The sequence below is a fragment of the Siphateles boraxobius genome, unplaced genomic scaffold (genome assembly GCF_051911475.1).
Source record: "Siphateles boraxobius isolate OS27281-9 unplaced genomic scaffold, OSU_SipBor_1 77, whole genome shotgun sequence".
Lineage (NCBI taxonomy): Eukaryota > Metazoa > Chordata > Actinopteri > Cypriniformes > Leuciscidae > Siphateles > Siphateles boraxobius.
The window spans coordinates 4,603,830-4,611,434 of NW_027509205.1; the positions used below are offsets into that span (position 1 = coordinate 4,603,830).

The window sequence follows — 7,605 nt, forward strand, 5'->3', positions numbered from 1 at the left end:
TGTGTCCACCCGAGGTGGAGGCGTCCGTGGACACCACCATCACACTCGAGGGAGTCCCCAGACTCACGCCTGACTGGTACCAGTCGGCTTTTTTCCAAGGTTTCAGAGCCGAGACGCATTTCCTGTCGACCCTGAGGCGAAACAGACCAGCGGCCCATGCCCCGGGCGGAACTCGCGCTTTCAGCCATAACTGCAGTGGGCGGAATGATTTCAAGGCGCGCTGAATGTCCAGTCCCCCGCTCCGGCGACAGACGTGCTGTCATAGGCAGCGAGTCTATCACTTTTCCCAGAAAATAAATTTTCTGGCTGGGAGACAGCGAACTCTTCGCCCAATTGACTGTGAGACCCAGATTCTCAAGATGTTCGAGTAATGTGGTATTGTGTTCTATGAGCTCTGATCGTGATCGAGCTAGAATCAACCAATCGTCCAAGTAGTTCAAAATTCGCATGCCCTGAAGCCTCAGGGGTGCGAAAGCCGTGTCCATGCACTTCGTGAATATACGGGGTGCTGGGGACAGGCCGAACGGTAGGACTGTGTATTGATATGCCTGGCCCTCGAAGGCGAATCTCAAGAATCGCCTGTGACGTGACGCAATCTGTATTTGGAAATAGGCGTCTTTCAGATCTATTGACATGAACCAGTCCCCCTGGCGCACTTGTGCGAGGATTTTGCTGGTTGTCAGCATTTTGAACTTGCGTTTCAGAAGCGCTTTGTTCAACTGTCGCAGATCTAGAATGGGTCTGAGACCCCCGTCTTTTTTCGGTACCAGAAAATATCTGCTGTATACACCCCCTTCGCTCTGAGCCTGAGATAAAGGTTCTATGGCCCCTTTGCTCAGTAGTTTCGCTATTTCGGTTCGAAGTAGATGAGATACTTCGTTGTCTACCGTGTTTTCGACACGCGCCGTGTAACGGCGGGGACGTCGAGCGAACTGTAGCAAATAGCCTCTTTTTATAGTGTTCAACACCCATTCTGATACCCCGGGAAGCTTTGCCCACGCATTTGCGTGAATAGCTAGAGGCAGAATGAGATCCGGGCTCTGGCCGCGGCATAGCGGCGGCTGCAGAGCTTCGGTGTGCTGAGACATAAACACTGTGTTTAAAGTGTGCGAGGCGGGGGGCGCGCCGATCACGGCAGGCAGCCTGGTCGCGCTTGATTTCTCTATGACAGATTGTAGAGAGAGAGCGAGCGGGACAAACCCCGTAGGGTTCAGCGTGTCTGTGAGCGAATGTGTGCGCGGGACAGCGGGCACATTTACTGCACCTTGGCAGACCTTTTTTCCCAAATATCTTACAGTAGCCTTGGCAAACTCACACTTAGCCAAGTTAACTGTAAGACATGCCTCAATCAACGAGTTAAAAGAGCTCGCAAACTAACTAAATGTTGTTCCCAAGTCTCACTGAAAACAATAACATCATTTAAATAAACCGCACACCCTTCCAGCCCAAAGACCACTCGGTTCATCAATCTCTGGAAAGTGGTCGGTGGATTTCGTAAACCAAAACTCATAACAGAGTATGAGTATAATCCAGATGATGTAATAAAGGAGGTTACTTCCCTAGCTCTAGGAGTTAACGGTTACATGAATTATTCATCAGCTAAATAAATAAATGTAAACGGCACTTGCCAATAGCCCTTAAGAAGATCTAACTTGCTCACAAAATTAGCTGTACCCACCTGATCTACACAATCCTCAATTCGAGGAAGTGGAAAGACATCGGGCTTAGTGATGGCATTTAGCTTGCGATAGTCAGTGCAAAATCTATAAGTTGAATCTGCTTTCCTTACTAACAAGCAAGGTGAAGCCCAACTTGAGCACGACGGAACAGCTATTCCGTTCTCAAGCATATATTGAATTTCAGATTCCAATACTTTTCTCCTACTGACTGGAGCCCTATAAAAACGTTGAGGAATAGGTTGAGCAACTCCCACATAAACATCATGCTGTATCAGATGAGTACGAGTGGGTATATCTGAAAACAAGCCAGAAAACTCCCATAACAACTGGGTTAGGTCTTTATTTTGAACCTCTGTCAAATGTGAAAACAGAGCATCTAAATTCCGAAGAGTCTCTGAATTCTTTAATCGAAAGAAAAAAAAACACAATCTTCAGGAACAACTATATCCTCCTTAACCATATCTTCTTCCTCAACAAAAGGTTGATGAGTCTCAAAAGAAGCAGTGACAACAGGAGCAACTGATTTAGTTGGTTGAACTTCAGAATTTCGAGAACGATAAGCTTTAAGCAAATTTACATGTATACACTGCTTAGATTTTCGCCTATCTGGAGTTGCAACTTGATCATTTTTGTCAGGCAGTTTCCGAAGAACAGTATATGGCCCAGTAAACCTAGCAAAAAAAGGAGACCCAGAAGACGATAACAAAATTAACACCTGGTCACCTGGTGTAAAGACACGACCCTCAGCATGTTTATCAAAGTGATTCTTCATCTTCTCTTGCGCAACAAGAAGATTTTTCTGTGCACTCAATCCGGCCAAAAACAAACTGTCACGGTTCATGAATTCACTGACTCGTTCTCACGCTGTGTTTGTATGGGTGTGGGCGGAGCCGCTGATCAGTCACTGATTATCATCAGCGCCTGCTGATTATCATTAGCGCCAGCTGATACTGATCAGCGGCTTCTATTTAAGCTCATGGTCTTTCGTCTTGTGTTTGTCAGATCGTTGTTGAATGTCTTCCCGTGCTGTGTTGGTCTTCGTCTTCGTCTTGTGCTTCCCGTGTCTGTTGGATTATTTCACTGAGTTCCGACTGCCTGCAGTCTTCCAGAGGATTCTGTTACTTCTCACCATCTCACGGAGACTGGGTTGCCCATCTGCCCCTGCGCTATCACTGAGCCTAGGCCTGCTTCTTCACTCACCTGACCAATAAACTTCAATAAACCTCATTTTCTTGCATTTGCATCTTCTGTCATTTTTCCCGTTACACAAACGTCTACGAAAACCATTTCCATACTCTAGCAAAACAGAAAGAGGTCCACGTACACAATGACCGAAAACTAAATCATTTGGGCTAAATCCCAAACTCTCTTGCTGTAGTTCCCTAGCAGCAAGTACAGTAATAGCCAGGGTAAACCCTCCTCCCAGTCACGGCTTAGCTTCACACAGTAAGCACGCAAAAGTGACTTCAAAGTCTGGTGAAACCGTTCAATCGCACCCTGACTTTGAGGATGATATACGCTTGACTGATTGTGTTTCACTTTAACTGATTACAATGGAACATGAACTAAATCCAGGAAAGTAACATAGGAACCAAAGGAAACTCAACATAAGAGTCCACAAACTAAACATAACCATTACAGGGGTCTGTCTGGTGAAAGAGGCTGTGTGCAATTCAAATTTTTTTTGAACTACTGATTTTCTTTTGAATACATGCAGTAAATTAACATGTTTAGTGACAGCCCAGTTTATAGTTATTATCCAGTAACCACTTGTAAAGTGATAATCATTTTCAAATTGCTTTCTTCTTTTCGTAGATGGGCTGAAGACCTCTCCGGGCTAGCCATAAGTACTCAGTTTATCTGGCTATCAAGTGTTTTAACATAAAAAAAAAAAAAAGAAGCAAATCTTAAGGATGTCACTGCCACAAAATCCTCAACAGTGGCATATTTCATCTTTAACTCCTGTGCAAATCCTTAGGACGAAAGCTCACTCCCCACCGGCAGAAAGTCTGTGCTGCCAAATCCGGTATGTTATATTTTTTATACCGATACTGTGTCAGTTAATAATGAATTTGCCATTAGCCAAATATCATTGTGACAGCTTTTTTTCCACAACAGAAAATATACTTGATGCTAAGAATATTAAAACATTCCTGGAAAGGGCTAAAAATGCTCTTCCTCAAGAGCTTGGTAGACACCTGCATGTAGAAAATTAGAATGAGTGAAGTATTGTTACACACAAACATAGTCCAATACACAGTACAACGTCAAGATGGTAACACTTTAGTTAATGGACCAATTCTATCTAGTAGCTTATTAGCATGCATATTACTAGCATATTGGCTGTTTATGAGTACTTATAAAGTAAATTTGAATGCCTTTTTCTACACTACTGTAGGGTATGGACCAATCAGACACATACTAATTATTCATTTTATTATAAATATTTTTTTTTTATTTTTTTATACCTTTATTTAACCAGGAGGTCCCATTGAGATTCAGAATCTCTTTTACAAGAGAGACCTGGCCAAGGTAGCAGCCAAATCACAACAAATACATATCACAACAAATACATACACAACAAACACCAAATTACATTTTCATGCTGCAATTAACTGACCCAAATATTTATAATTAATAATAACAAGATATTATTGATTATTAATATTTCCAAAAAAGCTGAGTTCCTTACACTACCTTACTAAAATTAAGAACATGGGAATGATCCGAAGGGATTGTTTACTGAATTCAATTTCATCAGGCTCAACAGAGGGAGCTCTCATTTGCCTCACGAGGGGTTCAGTTTCCTCCCATTCTTGCGATGGTATAATAGACACTACAAACTGGTCGTAAAGCAAGGTCCTTGTGATAGTACTCATGCAATGCATTTTAAAAGACGCATAGTATTGTATGGTAACCGTTATCCTACTGACAAAGCAGCCTATTGTTGGACTGTCAATTTTTAATATTTCTCAACCAATCCAATAATAATAATAACAAAAACTATGGGATAATAAAACGGCTAAGGGCTGACAGCATAGTAAAAGAGGCAGAGCGAGCCAGACAGGAGTCGAACCTAGAATCTTCTGATCCGTAGTCAGACGGGTTATCCATTGCGCCACTGGCCCACTGATCAGGTGTCCTTGAGCTTACACGGGACCTGTTGGTGTTCGACTGGGCAGAGGCCTGTGATGACATATACTTTTTCTCAAGCTATTAACAGACCTGGAGCCAACATCAGGAAGGGGTCAGATGAGGGGCCTGCTACAAAAACCTTCAAGATGGAGGCCTCACATGTTGGGGATCTTATTGTTTTTGTTTTCATGGCAAGTTGTGGTGTTGTTAGGATATTCCTACAGAGCCTGTGACAGTTTCTCAGCGGAAGAACCGGGATCCAGTGCCACAGACGTCTGCAAAAAAAATGCTAAAAAAAAACCTTAGAGATGGAGGTCTCACATGTTGGGGATCTCAAATTGTTTGTTTTTATGGCAAATTTGTGGTGTTGTTAGGATATTCCTACAGAGTCTGTGACAGTTTCTCAACGGAAGAACCGGGATCCAGGGTAAGAGACGTCTGCAAAAAACTGCTATAAAAACCTTCGAGATGGAGGCCTCACATGTTGGGGATCTCGGTTGCTTTGTTTTCATGGCAAGTTGGGATATTCCTACAGAGTCTGTGTCAGTTTGTCAGTTTGCCAGGGTCAGTGACGTCTCCTCTCCTGGAGGAAAATACAAGTATTAGTGGTCTTGCTGCAAAATCTGGTAAAGGCCACAGCCAGGCTTGAGGGCAAGTCATCAGCAGACCTTCCCTTGTGGTCTAGTGGTTACGATTCGGCGCTCTCACCGCCGCGGCCCGGGTTCGATTCCCGGTCAGGGAATGAGCTTTTGCCCACCAACGGCGGTCGTGATTGTAAAATGGCGAACTTCGAACTCAAGCGCTGACGCCCTCGTCGAGAAGCAGGGCCAAGGAAATGTTTATGTGTGAAAAAGAAGTCCTTCGAGGCGGAGTTGAACCAGCGACCTAAGGATTGCCAACTTGCCACCTACAGTCCTCCGCTCTTCCAGCTCCGCTAAAGCTGGGGAACAATAGTCTGGAGAGGGGGGAGGGGGGGGGGGGGGGGGGGGGGGAGAAGGAGGAAAGAAGGGGAAGGAGAAGAGAAAAAAAGAGGGGAAAAAGGCGAAAATCGTCGGTTCGAATCCCGATTGGAACATGCATCAACTATTGCAAACTCTTACAAAGGTCTATGAATCTATCAAATATAGCTTAAAAACTGATACATATAGAATTGGTAATTGTTGCAATAACAATAATAAAAATAAGAATATGATACTACTACTACTGCTTATAATAATAATAATAATAATAATAATAAACCTTTATATCATTCTGACAATCACTTCTCACATCCTGTGGACCTGTCCATACAATTCTGTCCCTTTCTTGTAAGTTTAATGCTTTGTTGCAATACAAATACTTAAAATAAGAATATGATACCACTACTGCTTATAATAAATAATAATAAACCTTTATATCAAAGAAATGTTTCTGACATTCACTTCAGTTCTCACACACTGTGGGTTTGTCTTCAATACCATTCTGTCCCTTTCTTGTAATTTTAATGCTTTGTTGCAATAAGAATAATAAAAATAAGAATGTGATACTACTACTACTACTGCTTATAATAATAATAAACCTTTATATCAAAGAAATGTTTCTGAAAATCACTTCTCAGATCCTGTGGACCTGTCTGTTATACAATTCTGTCCCTTTCTTGTAATTGTAATGCTTTGTTGCAATACAAATAATTAAAATAAGAATATGATACTACTACTGCTTATAATAAATAATAATAAACCTTTATATCAAAGAAATGTTTCTGACATTCACTTCTCACACCCTGTTTGATCTGTCTGGAATACCATTATGTCCCTTTCTTGTAATTTTAATATCTGTGTGAGTTTGTAAAAAGTTTTCCAGATAGGTTTGATAGAAAAAAGCCAAAGGATACTGTTGTAGAAATAAAGTTATTTTTATTTTTTATTTACAAACACCTTCTCCTTCTCTCTCACATAAACACACCCTCACGAGCATACACACACGCATGCACACATGCACGCACGCACACACACACACTCACACGCACGCGCACGCACACACACACACACACACACACACACACACACACACACACACACACACACACACACACACACACACACAGTATATAACAGGTTGTGGACTATTTACAAACAAAAAAGCTTTACGTAAGGTTACATAGTCTCATATGGGGTAAATGAACAAATTTAAAAAGCAAATGAACAAATTAGCTTCATGGAGGGTGAACAAATGACCCTAACGGATGCGCACACACACACATTTAGCATTTTGAAATAAACAATTTTTTTTTTATCTGCCCTCTTCTTCTTCATCTCCTCCATCCACTGGTCAAGTGGCATTACAGCAGTCTGGGGACAGTAAATGTGGCCATAATACTGGCTGGGGAAAGTATCTTTGTTGCGGGGCTGGTGGCACAGACTGCACTTGTTTTTGTCCACAGTGCGGACGTAGGGCCTCCGAGCAGGTGGCGGGGAGGGAATGGGCCAGCAGGAGCAATCTGCCTGACGGCAGGAACTGGAGCTGGACACAAAAACACAAACGGGCCAAAGGCAGGACTGGGGTTGGGGATGACAGGTGAAGGTGCAGAAACAGACGTTTGGACAATGGGGGCAAATGCAGGACTGGGGTTGGGGACAACAGGTAAAGGGGCAGAATCAGTGGGGAACAACTGCCTTGGCCGGAAAACTTTTGGAGGAGGGGGGTGCGGAGCTGGAACTGCAGACTTTCGCTTGTCCACTGCCTTTCCCACTGTGCTTTCAGGCAAGTGGTAGCGGTGTTGGGGACCAGGCTGTAGGGGTGCTGCAGTGGG

The 7,605-nt window shown here is 43.1% G+C and overlaps 1 non-coding gene across 1 annotated transcript; it reads left to right on the top strand.

Moving 5' to 3' along the window:
• The first annotated feature begins 5,484 nt into the window (after nucleotides 1-5,484).
• trnae-cuc (transfer RNA glutamic acid (anticodon CUC)) lies at nucleotides 5,485-5,556 on the top strand. Its single transcript has one exon. It is a non-coding gene; the product is annotated as a tRNA-Glu (tRNA).
• The last annotated feature ends 2,049 nt before the right edge of the window (nucleotides 5,557-7,605 follow it).